The sequence below is a fragment of the Camelus dromedarius genome, chromosome 20 (genome assembly GCF_036321535.1).
Source record: "Camelus dromedarius isolate mCamDro1 chromosome 20, mCamDro1.pat, whole genome shotgun sequence".
In the NCBI taxonomy this organism is placed as follows: Eukaryota; Metazoa; Chordata; class Mammalia; order Artiodactyla; family Camelidae; genus Camelus; species Camelus dromedarius.
The window spans coordinates 26,298,378-26,314,978 of NC_087455.1; the positions used below are offsets into that span (position 1 = coordinate 26,298,378).

Below are 16,601 nucleotides of genomic sequence, written 5' to 3' on the forward strand. Positions count from 1 at the left end.
GGAGTGACAGTATATGACACTCAAGAGTGCCGTTCATCAAGAAGTTCATCAGAAAAACTGGACAACATCTCGACTGTTATAGTGACACATTTCTCTTCATTTACCAATGCCCAGGTGAAAAGTACACTTCACTCATGATCATTTGGTCATAGGGAGGCTGGGAGTACACAAAGGAAAGGAGTCCAAGGGTGATCTGGAAATGGGTTCCTAGAGGAAAGGCATGGGATGGGTGTTGCTTTATGACTTTCTAAGCTGAGTGGTACTTGCTTAAATTCACCACAGCTACTTGTGTCTCTTGTCTGAGTCACACCTTCCTCACCATCTGGGTTTTTTTTTTTTTTTTTTTCAATTTTGCTCTCTTGATTGCTTTGCTTTACTATTGCATTTTGGTCTTGAATTTTTCAGTGGGGCTTTTTGTTTTAACGGTTTAGAGTAGCCAAGATATCATTCAGATATTAGGCAGGGGAATGGAAGAGTTAACTTACTTATCTTCTATGGTTTAGTTATGCTTTGAAAAGCCTAACTGAAGCTACAGTTTATCGTTTAACATTTCTTAAACATTTACTATGTGATCTCATTTTCACTCACAATAACAGGGAGATCCTTGAACATGAGCATCATTTTAATAGAAGTTCAACATACATTTTTGAGCAGAGTCACATGGCTCTAGTTTGTGTTCAACTACCTTCCTTGAGATCAATACTCTATTTCTTCTTCTTGATCGGGTTTTCTTCTTGCTTTTGCTCTTGGTGAGCATGTGTAAGTCTGAAGACCTACTCTCTGGGTGGTACAGTAATGTATCACCTGCATGGTTCATTTCTTTGTCCTACAGAGTAACTGCACTGCATTGTCAATTCCACACCGTAAGGAATCCACCAGAGGGCACTTGGGAGGGAAGCAATGTCACTGGCACCTAGAAGATGATTAAAGGAAATCTTGGAATTCTGCAAAAAGCCCTGACATAATTCTTCCCAATATTTTTATGACTCACTCTTTCAGCTCTAAATTTACTAGATCAGGGATAGTTAAAAGATCAGTCTTCCACCTAATCTACTTCTAGCCTGATAAAAATTAAAATATAAAGAAAAAGGGAAGCAGAAAATGAAGGTGGAATTTTGTTGAAAAAAGGGAATTGACCCTTTTTGCACAAATTTTTCTTACTACAGATAAGGAAGGTACAGCCGATTAAGTTATCTTTCTTTATATCTCTATTAAAATGAAAGCAAAAGGAGATAAATTGTTGCAGTTATGACATTTTTAAAATCCTGCACACAAAGGGCCTACCAGAATGATCTAGTTGAAGTATTCAGTAGAGCCAACATTTTAGGGAGTGGAAGATTGCTAAAGAAGGAACTGAAAACGTCAAGACAGGATATAATTAAGGCTTAAAAAGGATTTCAACAGAGGTAGGGTCAGGCTAAGGACAAACTGTGGTAATGTTTTATAAGTCACAGATAAGAAGGAAAGACAGGCAAAGGAGATACAGTATAAAAATAAGAGCCCAAGATCAAGACCCATTTTAGGATTTTAATCTTTGAGAACCAACAAAGTTCTAACATAAGGAAAATGATAATAAGGTCAGAAACATGGATTTCCCCCTCCTCTGACCTCCCCCAAAAAAGAGGAGTGGAGAGGGAAGGCAAGGAGGGAAGAAAAAGACAGAATTCTTCCTCTAGAGAACGTTTATCTGAATCTTTGAAGTATCCCATAGTGGAAGTTACACTCTGGCCAGGAAGTGGTCAGTGATGCCAAGAAGGGACCTGGGGGGATCAGAGAGTGAATCAAAGGAAAAGGGTGGCTGAAATAAACTCATGGTGGGTCCTGATTTTTATCTTGAGTAGCATGAGTAGGTCAACCTAGCTCAGCAGGAGCACAAAGGGTCTCCTTTTTTTTTTTCAAACAAAGTAATATGTGCTTCATAAATGACCATGTTTCTTTTGTGGCTCAGTCTGTTTTTCAGAGGCTGTAAAGTAAAACAATATAAAAATCCCCCAACAACATGAAAATCCCCGAAGATGACAATCTATCCTTGTAGAAAGAATCCTGGGTGTTTTTCCTCATCTTTCCAAATAAAAGATATTAAATAAATAAGACATTTCTAGGCATATATTAATCTTAACTACATTGAATGTTGCTCGTAAGATTGTAAATATTTATGGCTGGCAGGAACCACAGAGGGCTTCGGTGAAGAGAATCAAGCTCCAAGGAGTTAGATGGCATGTCAGAGGTCACACAGCCAGCGTGTGTGTGTGTGTGTGTGTGTGTGTGTATGTGTGTGTGTGTGTGTGTTTTGTTTTTCACGTGAGAGTAAACTGTCTTCCAGTATAGAACTGTTGTAAGATTAATATGTAGTTCATGACTGTGCGTTAGTAGTTGTTAAACCCTGACCACGACATCTCCAAATAACTTTTTGAGGCTGGTGGTGTCATTATAATTCACTGAAATCAAGGTTTAAGGAGTTGAATAATCCACATTGATAGAGATTCTAAATTACAAGACTAGATGACCCCTCCCCTCACCAAGCTGGATCACTCCAAAGCTCTTTGTTATGCAGCTTCTCAATTAGTTAAAGAGAACACAATCAAGTCATCAGTTAAACAAACACAGAAAAACTCATAATTGTCAATTTTGACAGAAGATCTTTATCCCTTTGGGAGGGAGCCTTGATGATGGGTGTAATTCAAACGTGCAGCATGGATACAAGATACCTCTTTCAAACTCTACATCCTGTAGGTGACTAATGACACTGTAAGGGACGGAAAGAGCTGCTGAATTACCTTGGTGAATTCATAAAGAGATGCTTCTGTGGCTCTAGAAATATTTATACATTTCCAGGTTTAAAACACTGAAGAAGTAACAGGAGTCTGTCCACTAATAAGGTATAAAAGGATTAGTAGGTGTTCATAGCATGCTGTTCCAGTACTTTAAAAAAATTAGTTAATTGTATGAAATTGGGGGGGAGTAATCTATATAAAATGTGTTATTAAAATATGCTCTCTGGCTGTAGTAACTAAATAAACTCCCCCATGTAACTGCAAAAATATCGAGGAAAAACATTATGCCATGTTCTTTTGAGAAGCATCTCTTCATAAATAGTTAAAAATCTATTCTGCTTTGAATAGATCTTCCTATTTTCCCAGGACCTGGTGGTATTGATGTTGTTAGATCTAGAAGATAATTTTATTTTTTTGGATAATCCACATAGAATTAACTGCACAGTTTCTACAAATAACAACGGAAGATGAATATACAAATCCTTGAATACAATGCAAATGGATGTCACCCTTAAGCAGAAAGAGGTCACAGATGTGTGTGTGTTCCTTCATTAAGGTAAGTTTTCCCTCAGTAAATGACATGCGATTGTGTATTTAACTGGAGATGCTTACTCTAAGGTAAATCAAAATGTTCATCCTTCCCTCAAAATAACATCCTATAAAAAATGATAAAGCAATAAATAACAGTCCTCCCCTCTCCCCAGGTCTGTGTACATTTTTGCAAGAAAAAACTATTTATATAAATATGTCCATATTTATATACATATAATATATAGAGGGGAGGAGAGAACTTCTGCAACACACGATTTGATTTTACATACCCTCCTGCATAGTGACTTTAAAATTACTAAATAAGAACTATAGCCAGAAATGCTTACAAAATATTTTCATTGTGGTAAACTACAAAAATACTGCTTTTATAAAAGGAAAGAGAAAGGAATTTTGGAAAGACTTTGGAAAGAAATTGGAAACTTTGGATGATTTGGGAAATTAAATCTTTTAATAAAATAGCAACAGAAGCTTAACCGCTTAACTGTTGCAAGTTTAAGGTATCAAAAAGCATTTGAACAGCTAGCCTCTCTTAGTCTCTCATCTGTCAGCCAAATTTTTTTTTGATATTCCCTGATTGTCTATTTTTCCCCAGTGAAAGTTATTACATTCCTTTACCCACTTTTTAATCAAAATCATTTCCAACTTATTTCAGTCTGTCACAATAATATTTTCATACGAGGAGTGTTGTAACCTAATTCCTTCATTTGAATAATACATTCGTTTTTAATTACTGCAACTTGATCTCAGATTATTCAAATAACTGTTTCATTTTTTATGCTTACCCTGACCCCAGTGTATTTATAGGCTTTTATCCTTACCTGATACCAGTGTAATGTAATTATAGATTGTATTTTAATCATCTACTATATTCTAGTGAGTTTGTTTAAATCGCTCCAATCCTGAGCCTTTTATTTCTATGCCTTTTAAAATTCTACAATGGCATTCTCTTTGCATTAAAGCAGTATTTTTGTAGCTTACCACAATGAATGAATATTTTGCATGTGTTGCTGGCTACGGTTCTCATTTAATAATTTTAAAGTCACTATAAGGAAGGTATGTAAAATCAAATCATGTTTTGTAAACAGAAGAGGCACATTGTACATCATTTGAAATCTTTACACCTGTTTGTTTTCCAGATTGCCCCGCTCCCGCCCATCCCTGCAGCTTTAAACCCACAAATATGCATTATGTTCAAGATCATTGTACCTGCCTCTGGTTATTCAAATCTCTGTAAATAGCTGCTCTGTTGTAACAACAGAGACCTCGTTTCATTCTCAGGAGAATAGGCTTCTATGATATGAATTACTTTTATTACTATTTTTACTATTGATCATTTCATAATTGCTTGATTATTTCCTAAACTATCACCCCATCAAGAAAATCCATTAGTTTTAAGCTCCTTTAGGCCAATATCTGAGCTCTTGGCACGATGGCTGATTTCAGCCACACATGAACAGTGAACCAGGAATTTGGTCTGAGAAAATGGGTGACGTTACTGCCAATCTATAAAGATCTAATATTCATCTTCTGATCAGATTTATAGGCTTGAGAAATGGATCTTCCAGAATGAGTCTGATTATCTTCTCCAAATCCTGGAATCATTGGATTTCTCATTGTCCTCATTCTTCAGAGCCAATCAGTCATTCAATTCTGCCAATTCTGCATCCAAGGTATCTTTCAAATCTCTCTCCCCTTTTCCTCCTCCAGTGATGCTCACCCAGTTCAGATCCCATCAGATCTCTCTTGCAATGGATAATCCCTCCACCTCCTGTCTTATACTCTTCCTCCACACTGTCCTCCACACTTTTGCAAGAATGCATGGCTAATGCATAAACTTGATCCTGTTCCCACCCTCAATTAAAATCTCCGAATGGCTCTCCATTGCCTACAGGAGGGAACTCAAGGTATTTATTGTGGCGTCCTAGAAGTGAAGTGCCATCCTGGCTCTCACTTTTGATTATGAGGAATCAAGCTGATCTCAACAGATGACGTTTAATTGTACATCTGAGTAGAATTCAGGGAGGGAACACAGACAAGTGAGAGGTAATATAGCTTTGAGTTTCGACATTAATGGTTAACAAAACACAGGACTGTTCATAAATCAATGCTGGTTCTGACTACAGATCAAATCTTCCAAGTTTCGATCTATGGATTAGATTTCCTCTTTCCCCTTCCATGGCCTATGCATCGTCTTTAATACCTTCTTTTACGCAAACTAGATACAACTACAGTGACACATGCCTTAAGGATAAATACAACACACAGACTAGAATATAACTGTAAACCACTGACTGCATTCACATTCAGTTCAACCACTGAGATTTTGGCGAAGTTTTCACTCATTGTTGAATAAATTGCATGAGGTCCCTTGAAAACTGATTTCCAGAAATGTCAGTGACTAATTATTAAAGCGTAAAGAAGAGGACCAAAATGTGTGCTCAAAACATCAGAAACAAGAGGCCACCCTGCATGCTTTTTGCTCCCATTGTACATTCTGCCTGCTGAATAAAGGCCACAGGAACTTATTTAACTGGTTGTTAGGAACAACTCCAGGAACATTGAAAAAGGTTCAAAATACCTCAGAATGCAAAGTAAAATAATGGCATGAAATAGGGAACCGGGGACAAAGTAGCCTGCTAACTCTCAAAAAGGAATTATGCTGCTTTTTCCAACCTCCTCGGAGAGAAGCATGCTCCCCTTCGGGATTTCTCCTGCCATTTGATGTAACATTCACTTGGCTATGATAACACAAGCTTCATTAGAGAAGTGAAATGCAATTGTCTCCATGAGATCAAAGGACAATCTATTAAGTAAAGCAACTGGAACTCTAGAATGAAATAATATCAAAAGTTAGAATTTTATGGTGAATCAAAATGTGAATCGTACTGGCATACTGGGGCTAAACGCAGAACTGGAGATTAGCTTTAAGGGGAAATCGACAGTGGCTTGAATGTTCTGAAAAAAAATATGAAAAGATACATAAGTTCTAAAATAACCTGTTTAATGTACTAGATTAAACTTAGCAATGGTGCTATTGTAATAAATTTGAAAGCACTGCTGGTTTACCATGAAAGTACTAAGAAATATAGACCCCCAAGTAACAGGTATTGTGATCTTTATAGCAAAGTCTGTATTCCATAATTCAAGACCTAGAAAGGATGATTTTTGTTAAAATAAAATAAAACAAAACAAAGCCTGTAACCATCACGTCGACTGTGTTCAGAAGAGACACAAGTGACACACTGTATACTGACCACTTGCTCCTGAAATCTGTTAGAATTCTGCTCTTAAATGAAACACAGAACTTAGTATTAACTGTTTAAAATGAATTCTGAAAGCTAGAGCCCCGTGTTTGCCTGAAGGAACCGGAGAGAGGTGGAGACAGGTAAATGAAACTTCTCTGCACACTAGGGGTTCTGAATTTGACTTCTTTTCAAATGCTTATTGAATATTTGGTGTTTTTTCTTCTAAATGGAAATGACAGATTTTAAAACACCTTACTGTGTATTTCCGTGCATTACATCACTTAAGTCATTTACAAAATTGTATAAAATTACCTTGAAATTGCATCAAGTACAGCAATGTACCATGAAGCTAAAAGAAAAAAAAATCATAAAAAGCCACATTTCATTTTGCAAGGGAAATATAATAGAGTCAAAGGTCTAAGAACAAAACAGCTCCTCCCTTTCACGTTCCCAAGCACCGTCTAACTTCTTACAACACTCTTTGAATCCGTGGAGGAGCATGACACTTTTTCAAAAAGAAAACATTGAAACTGACTGTATTTCAATAAAAATATATTAAAAATTTTAAAAATTAAAAAAAATGAGTTTTTAAAAAAACTTCTGGTTCAGTGAATTATTGAAAAAAATAATAAAAAGCAATAATTATGAATAATAGGAAAGGAATATCTATTAACCTTCTATTTGTAATATTAGAAAATTATCTAGAAATCCTGAGTAGATTTAGCAAATGTTTTTGAAAATGTTTTCGAAAATGTTTTCTATATATGTAGTATTTCCTAAATCTTCAAATATTTTCACAAAAGCCATACTTTCCTCAAGATAATGATTTGGAATGTGGTCTAGCTGTATCACCAAAAGCCTGCAATTTTAAAGTTTGGCTCCTGTAGCAGAAAGCAATGAACTGTACTTCTGTCTGTCCCCAGCGTCTCACACTTATAGTCCTAGAAGATCACAGGGAGTCCTGGATACTCACCAATTAATCTTAAAAGGATTCAAAAGAAGACAACAGGATGAAAATTTGGTTTATAAAACACCCTACTCAAGGAGTTGTTCCCTCCCATTTTCAGATCCTGACGGCAACTATCTTACCGCTCAGTTCCTGTTACGTTCGGTGTCGGTGTTACACAGAAGCCTCCCTTCAATGCTAACCAGTTGCTGGGCAAGGTGGCGGCGCCTGTTCATAGGACCCCTTCTTTCAGGTGAGAACAAGAACCCTGGACCCTTAATAAACCAAGTTTGCTTATTGGTTTGGCTCCATTTGCTACGTCACAGAGGTGATCATCATGAGATAGTGCCAAGAACTGACATTTTTAAAATCAGAAAAATCTGGGTGAGGAACTCAGCTCTCGATATTTAGCATCCGTGTGACCTTGGGCAATTTCCTTAATCCTTGGTGACACAATTTCCTCATCTGGAAAATGGGGATTATCCTGCCTACTCTGATGATTGCTGTGATTGTTATGTGAGATCACTTTATATGGACACAGCACAGGGAAGAGCAGGGAATCGGTGCTTCAAAACTGTTTACTCTGCTCACTTCTCACAGTTATTTTACCTGGCGTGGCAAAGACTGACTATCCCCTGGAAGCTTCTACTCAGGCAGACTGTAAAATATCACCTGCTTGAGGTATTGTCCTAGAAGGCATTGGCCCTAGAAAGCACATTTCGTTTGCTCCTCTGTGGTTGGCCCCGGTTGCCTTTTGAGGAGTGATTTATATCATTGATTTCAGTCTGTTATTCCTGAAGAAGATTGGCCCTGTTTTAGCTTTCAGACCTCTACTGTCTGCTGCATTTTTGGAATAAATTTGCACTTGCTAATATTCTGTATGCTAGGAATCCAGAAAATAGTTATTGGCTGCAAAACACCAAATCTCTTGGGATTTACACACATTCGTAATTCCAAAGAATCCTAAATTGTTGGGATGTTGTTTTGTTTTGCCTTTTAGATCACAGATGGAGTCTGTTAAGCTGGATGGAGCAAGTGAAGCTATGAAAAATGAGAAATAAAGTCATTGTGATGGATGTGGTGTTTTATTGTTTTCTCTAGTATATATTTTCCATAAATATGTATACTTATTACATAGAATTCATGTTTATTTGGAGAAATTTGAAAAGGAATTTTTAAAAATCTGGGTCAATAAATAAATGAACATGACACATACTATACATACAGATCTTCTAAATTTTATCAATGTAGCTAGATTGGAAACACTGATCTCAGGTTAAAGATGATATCTTGTGTTATCAGCACGATACTATTAAATCTGGATTTGTTTTTGCTCAAAATCTAGTTAAGTGTTCAATTTTTAAAATTTTAAAGCAATTGTGAGAGATTGTGTGTGTATATGTGTGTGTGTAACATAGTTTGGGGAATTAATTTTAAAAATAAAAACTACAAATGTGCAGAAATATTTATATGAACAACACTCCTGGATAGAAACTCTACTTCTGATAGTCAGACTTGGTGCACATACTGGTCCCTTGGCATGCCCAGCTCAGAGCCATCTGTCACGTTGGCCCTGTGCCCACTCGCAAGGAGTTATGCCAGTTTAACATGATATAGGTGACACCAAAATGAAGGTTTGAGAGGATAGATAGTGGAGTGAGCTATGACCCCTCCTGTAATCAGCACCCTTGGTGGCTTTCTTTATTGGAGAGGAGGATTTGTGTTAACACTGTGGACCCTGTGTTACCAAAATCTCCATTATTAAAAAAAATTCAGTGTGCTATTACTCATCGGAGTATTAAAGATTTTACTAAAGTGTGCAAAATTAAATATCTCAGTCTGAGACCTTGCACCGCCTTGGAATTAATATTATCAGTACACATATTCTTAGTAGGTCAAGAACATGTATGGCAGTATAATTTATTTTCAAAGGGACTTTCAAAGGGCTATGCATTAATGTATATAATACATATGTTTTATGGGAAGAAGCAGCATTAAAAGAATCCATTGTATACATTTTTGTTCAAAAGGTTTTTAAAATGCTTTTCCTATACTAGACCTGTCAATTTCATTGAATTTATTTCCTTCAGTCCTTACACTAATGTTTGAATTTCCATTCTATTGTTAGGGACCAAATTTTTAAAAATTACAGTTTTGGTATGACTGTCATTCTATCAAACTCCCTGTAAGTTTTTACAAAATGTTCATACTGTTAAAATTTGTAGTTTCCTGTCTTCCACTGCCTTGCACTTTTCTGAGTTAGATATATTATTTAGAGAAGAAGTCATACTCCAAGGCTTGTAAGGGAATTCAGAGAAATAGATATTTTTATACAACCAGTGGGTCAAGTCATCTTGAGTCCAAACAGGCATGAGCTGTGCAGAGGTGAAAATGCCCACCCTGCATTCTTGAAGCATCATGGAATTTTCCTGAGCCTCTCTATAGCTCATAAAAAGAGCCATAATTTAGAAAGATGAAAGAAAACTTTCAGAGCACAACCTAACTCACTTCCTCTATTCCTGAATTTGTAATTTATAGGCCAGCAGTACCTGGTCAGATTAGGTAACACAAAATACAAGCTGGCAAAGAAGAGATAATTTTCATCCTTAATTTATTCAGCCACATACTCAACCTCCATTCAGGAAACACACACTCTGGTCAAGGCAATGCGGAGCCCAGGGGGTGAAAAAACACATGAACTGTTTTCTCAGAGTGCTCAGCCTGTATTCACAAGAGGGCTGGCAGGTTCCTCCTCTCCTGTCCTCATGACGGGGGGGGGGGGGGGGGGGGGGGCTCTGTGACCTTAGATCCCACGGGATCTATATGCTGGCAGGCCAGTGAATACTTGCATAAAATATGTTCATGATGTGCATAGAAATATGTCCTCAAAGACACATCATCTCTGAAAGACCTCTGGAGGGGAGGGTATAGCTCAAGTGGTAGAGCTCATGCTTATCATGCACGAGGTCCTCGGTTCAATCCCCAGTACCTCCTCCACATATAAATAAATAAATTAAAAGACCTCTGATGTAGAGGCAGGTGAATCAGAGACAATGTGAAACAGTTTAGTACAATTTACAAGGCTGTCACGACGACAAACTCATGTTGTGTGTTCTGTTACAATTCGGTCATTTTTTTAGCTCTGTTACTTTGGGTAGTTGTTTATTCTGAGTCTCATTTTTCTGTCAAATGGGGTCACAGCTCCTACTCCCTAGGGTTGTTCTGAGGATTGTCCAGTACATGCAAAATGCTTAACCCAGAGAAGGGGCTCAAGCTTGTGTGACTTGAACATACACATTCCTCATTTTTGTTTTTAACTGGAGTCTATTGCCTATTTGGAAATATGATCTAAAATGTGCTAATTAAGGCCTTTCAAAAGTGGGTTTGTTGCTTTTTCAAATACATCGTCTTATAATCTTTACCCCTAAAGAAGTCCCAATTTCTTAAAAAAAAAAAAAAAAAGTCAAACTCAACCATGAAATAAAAGTCATATATCCTTGCCTTGCTACACATATTGGCCTTTTCCTCACTCAGCCAATTCAATGTCTTACCCTCCAGAGCTGCGGAAAGTAAGTCCTGTCAGTTTTGCTCACTATCATATCCTTAAAGCCTGTCAGAATGTCCAGCATGTGGAGGCAGACAATAAACACATGTGAAATGAAGGGGTGTCATCATCCCTGCCCATGGTCACTAAGGAGGCATCCTCCTTGCTTCCACCAACTAAGCAAGGTAAGAAAGCAGAGAGGGTCGTGATGAATGAAAAGAATTCATAGTTGAATTCATTCATGTGTCTACTATGGTTACAGTTCAAGATATTAATAATTAAAGTTGAATTCCTTGACTCTAGGAACTTATTAGCTAGTTGGGTAGTGAATGCAGCAGCCCCCCCTTATCCATGGTTTCAGTTATCTGTGGGCAACCGTGGCCCAAAAATGCTCAATGGAAAATTTCAAACGTAAACAATCTGTAAGGTTTAAGCTGTGCGCCTTCCTGAGTAGTGTGATGAAATCTTGCGCCGTCCCGCTCCCTCCCGCGCTGGACGTGAATCATCCCTTTGTCCGGTGCATCCTCACCGTATACCCTACCCGCCTGTTAGTCACTTAGTAGCTGTCTCGGTTATCAGACTGACTGTCGAGGTATCACAGTGCTTATGTTCAAGTAATCCTTGTTTTACTTAATAACAGCTCTAAAGTGCAAGGCTAGTGATGCTGCTAATTCAGAAATTCTCTTACTGAGACTAATTTATAAATTAAACTTTATCATAGATATGCACGTATAGAAAAAGACATAGTATAAAACGGGTCAGTACTACCCGGTTTCAGGCACAGGTCTTAGAAGGTACCCCCCTCAGATAAGAGGGGACTCCTGTACACACACACACCGAGGCAATCACGAGAGAATTCATATGTTAAGCTGATTTATACAAACATCACTTGTTACAGGAGTTTAGGGGAGTAGAAAATCATTATGCCCAACGTAGTTGGGGAAGCCTTAGGAAAAGAGGTGGGATCTCATTTCTCTGGAGGAGTGTATGAGGCTGATATTGTGGAGGGGGGTCTTGTCCTAGCAAAGGAACCCAGGCTGGCTAGCGTTCTGTTTACCTCTGACCATGACGACAAAGTCAAGAGAACTGGACTCTTATGCAGCTACTGTGAATGTGGGAAATCCACCTAATTGTTTTGAGTCTCACTTTCTTCATCTTTAAAATTAAAAGGCTGATACTTCGGTTCCTTTCGGCTAATTCAAAGAGCAAAATTAACAAATGGACTAAAGTGGTCTTGCCATGTCAATAAATACTGCCACCACGAGACAGCTCCAGGTGAGTTGTCTCTGAAGATGGAGCCTGAAAATGGTTTTGTATGAGCTTAAGCTTACTCCTTCTTATGGGTGAAATGGAGCTACAAAAAGGTAAGAATCCAGTTAAATACCTCATAACCTTGCTAACTTCCGACCAGCTCCTATCAAATGGCATATTAAAAATATCTTTGGAAGGGAATGTCATGATCCAAACAGAGATAACTGTTAACATGGACCAGGAAGACTTTCACTGTCAAGCAAGACGTTTTCTCCAATGACTCTAGGCCCATCTGGGGACGCCTTCTGAAATGAATGATCCACTCATACGGTGACAGAGCAGCCATCTAAGGCACCATTTCTTTGTAAGCCTTCAAAGTTAAGAGCGCTTTCCATAACTGCTCTCGTAATTGATAAAACAGAGTAACTAAGGGATACACACTGAAACTAGTCTCCTTTACTAGACATCTGGTTAAGGGTTTTGATCAATGTTACTAAAATTACACAATGAGGCTCCTAAAAGAACAGAGCAAGAGTTTTGCTGTTGTTGTTAAAATTGAATGAGCTGAAATAGAAAACCCAAAAGTATAATGTCTGTTGAAATCTCTAGAATATTATTGCTATATTACTTTTAGTAATTATAAATTTCATTTTAGAGCCATGGTTCTCTATACCGAAGTTAGCATTGGCTTGAATTATGACACAACAATGGATAATAAGTATAATTTAGCCTCTATTGAGTTAAATAAAAATAACTACTATTGTATGTGGAGTGAATAAATTGAGTGTGTGTGTGTGTGTGTGTGTGTGTGATTTTTAGCTGCCAACCATTATCTTGGATAGGCAAGACTCCCCAAGTTTTCAGAACTGCAGTGGGTGCCATGATTTTGTCCCCCTTTGGTGTTGCCATGGCTTTTAAATGTTCCCACCTGAGCTAATGAAAGACGTTGGTGATTTTTGCTCCTGAAGGGTGTGCCTTTGGTCATCTTTCGTATTCACAAAGCAGGCTCTTAGGAAAGTTTGTTAAACACATAGATTATGTACTATTCATATTATAAGTACGCATCTGTCAGCGTTACAGGCAGGCATGGGTCTTGCTGTCCATTACTGTACCTGTGCAGGTGTGAGGAAATTCCTGTACTCTCCAGTGTGCCTTCCATCTGACTATTCCTGACCATGGGTATTCCAACTTGAGAGTTTCATTTGCATATGGTTATAAAAGCCCCGGGAAAGGGTACTAGGATTCTACTGCTCAGTGAATACTTGAATAATGGGGGAAGTGGGTGGGGAGAGAGGTCCCAGGCTGATAAGCAGTTCTCTGAAGTTATTTTTTGCAGACATGGCATTGCTTCAGAACGCATGAAGCCCAGAAGGAGGAGAAGAAACAGGAAGTAAGAGGAGAGTGAAAAGAAAAGAATCTACCACCTAGTTTTGCTTGGGGGTGGCTCTGTTCATCCACCACATACCATTCTCACACTGGAAGCAGGTCACTACAGAGTTGTGTGTGTGTGTTCAAAAACATGGGGGATTTGGCTAAGTCACAAAAGGATGTCAACAGACTTGCTAACCATCATGGCAAAGTTGTCATTTCAGGGTACTTATCAATGTATTTTGAATTATAGAGTCATTAAACATATTCCAAATAGACTAACTATGGCTTTTGGTTTGGATGTGGAGGAAAAACTTTAATATGTGCTTAGATTTTCATTTTTAATTACACAGGTGACTGCTTAAACATTCACATTAATATAGGAAATTAAAATGTTTATTTAATAAGTTGAAATTGATAATTGTTTTTATAATTTTATAAACAGACCGAAAGAGCCTTTCCTAATAGATCTTCTAAAGCAAAGCATATGCATTTTGATCGCTACAGAGTTATCTGTCTTCAACTTATGAGTCTAATATGCAATGAGAGTTAAGTGACGGGGCTGCTATAAATTTGGAGATAAAATGCCTTTAGACGTCACTCTAACAAGACTTGCTGGCTATTAGTATTCTCTCAGGGATCAATTTTAGAAGTTGTAACATAATAAAAAATGGTTGGACTATATTTCCCCACAGCTTTCATTTTATTATGTTGCATGAAATATGCCTTTATTGGCTACAGCATTACTGGAAGTAAAATATACTGGATACTGAAAAATTCTGTCACTTTGTATTAGCTGTAAATTATCGACTAGTATAAACCCTAATTTCATTTGTCACATTCTGTCGCATTGCTGCTCTTCCTTGTTCCCATTCTGTCATTCTGGCAGGCCCGCGCTGCCCCAGGTATCACGGCATCGCCATCTGCACCCGACATCTGTCTCTCTATTGATCACACGGGTTTAGCACTTGATCAAACACAGCACAACAGAATACATCTCTTTTTGCAATACTGCCAATGCCAACTGCTGCATGAAATCTACTACAAAAGCCCCCTTTACCTAGTTGAAAAACCACGTTTGTGTGGCTTTTCTGTGCTATAGACCTCAGCATTTTCTCCCCCGCCACTCTTACGTGGAGCAAGACTTATATCCAAATAAATCGAGTTTTCGGATATTTGAGAATTAATCAGGTTAAATGTGATCAATGTGGCTGATGACAATGAGAGTTAAGGGGAGGGTTATGGAAGACGATGGATGCTTTCCAGGCCGACCTATAGGAACATCATTGTTCCTACTTTATTAGTCTGTTTGGGGGCATTTGTCAGGATGCACAAAGCCTTACTGGCCAACAGACTTTTTCACTTTTCATCCAGCTGCTTTGGTGTTGTGTAACAGGAGCCTTAATGCCATCCATGCCAGGAGACAAGTGTTCCACACTGGTGTATGGCGTTCATGCATTTCTGAGCCCCCTAGATTTCCCCTGGTGGAGGCAGCCCTTGTGAAGTCTGGGAAGCAATCACAGATTTTTGGTTAGCTACAGGGAAAAACAGCGTATTTTCCAAAGAGCGACAGGGTTTTTACCTATGTGACTCTCGCTTACCTTAAGGTAGGGCCACATGCACAGCCACGAAAACCAATGCCAAGATGCTGCAATAAACAGCTAGCACAATGGAAAGATAAGGCTACAGGAAGATATTCAAGGAGAGTAAAAGCCAGGACAGCAGCATTTTTAAGTTCCCAGAAACACAATAGTAGGATTAAGGTATGCAGTTATTTTTGTTCTCATCTTTTCACACTTTCCACAGTGAGACAAACTGTTTCCAGGGAGAATATCTTATACTCACCATGTAAACAAATAAATAAAAATGCTCTTAAAATTTTAAGACAGATAGCCATATCATGTTTAAAACCTATTCAATATCTTACTAGCCAGCAGTTGCATATTTTATTTATAGCCTTACAATTACTTTGGGGGAAGAGAGTATAGAAAAAGGCTTCAATATTAAAAATGATCAGGTTTTTAAAATGTAGTTTTTATTTTAACTGATTGATGGCAGTTATAAAAGTGGCAGTATTTGGTACATCATGAGACAAGTGGATTCTAGCAATGGATTATTCATGCTTTGTAGCCAAACAACATTATAGTTGTACCAACAAATTAATATTTTAGAGCTAATTGAAATTGTTCTTCCTATAAAGATTAAGCCTCTTCTACCCACACACTTCGGTCATTAAAATAACACTTTTAATGCCTTGTCTAAATGATGCCTGACATTAATGCAAAGCTATATTAAAGCACTCAAATGACCACTTCTTTTGTAATGTATTCTATATGATCAGACATTGGGTCAGAGTCACACAGGGTGTACGCAGTAGTATCAAGTGGAAGCTAATTAAACTATATTCTCCATAGAACTTTACAGAAAGAAAGAGGCCAATAATCATCAGAAGGTATTCTGAAAATGGCATTTCTAAAAGACTTGCAGCCTGCTTTAATCTCCTTGCATAAGGGTAATTTTTGACATAGAGGTTTTATCATAGGCTCAAAACTTCAGTTGGAAAATAATTTTTTACTATGCCAATAAAATCACTATGAAGTCTCCCAAATGCTTTCTTATATGATTTTTATTTCCTTGAAAATCAAGTTTCAAGACAATAATGGCTTCAGTATTTTGCCACATTTTCATTCAACTAAGTATCTTCCTGAAAACAGAGTTAGCCTTCCCTGTTTCTACTGAGACCACTGGTATAATCGCCACACACACACACACACACACACACACACACACACACACACACACACACGGTAAATTTCCCCTGGCCATTACAAAATGCAGGAAAGCAGCCACACTGAAGATCTGTATCTATGGCAGACTTGTTCGCCTACTACAAAAATCCTCCTAACAATAGCTACTTAAAT

At 37.9% G+C, this 16,601-nt stretch overlaps 1 protein-coding gene across 4 annotated transcripts in view; it reads right to left on the reverse strand.

Moving 5' to 3' along the window:
• ZFPM2 (zinc finger protein, FOG family member 2) overlaps positions 1-16,601 on the reverse strand; it is a 428,417-nt gene that overhangs the window by 26,765 nt on the left and 385,051 nt on the right. The gene's annotated exons all lie outside the window — the stretch shown is intronic.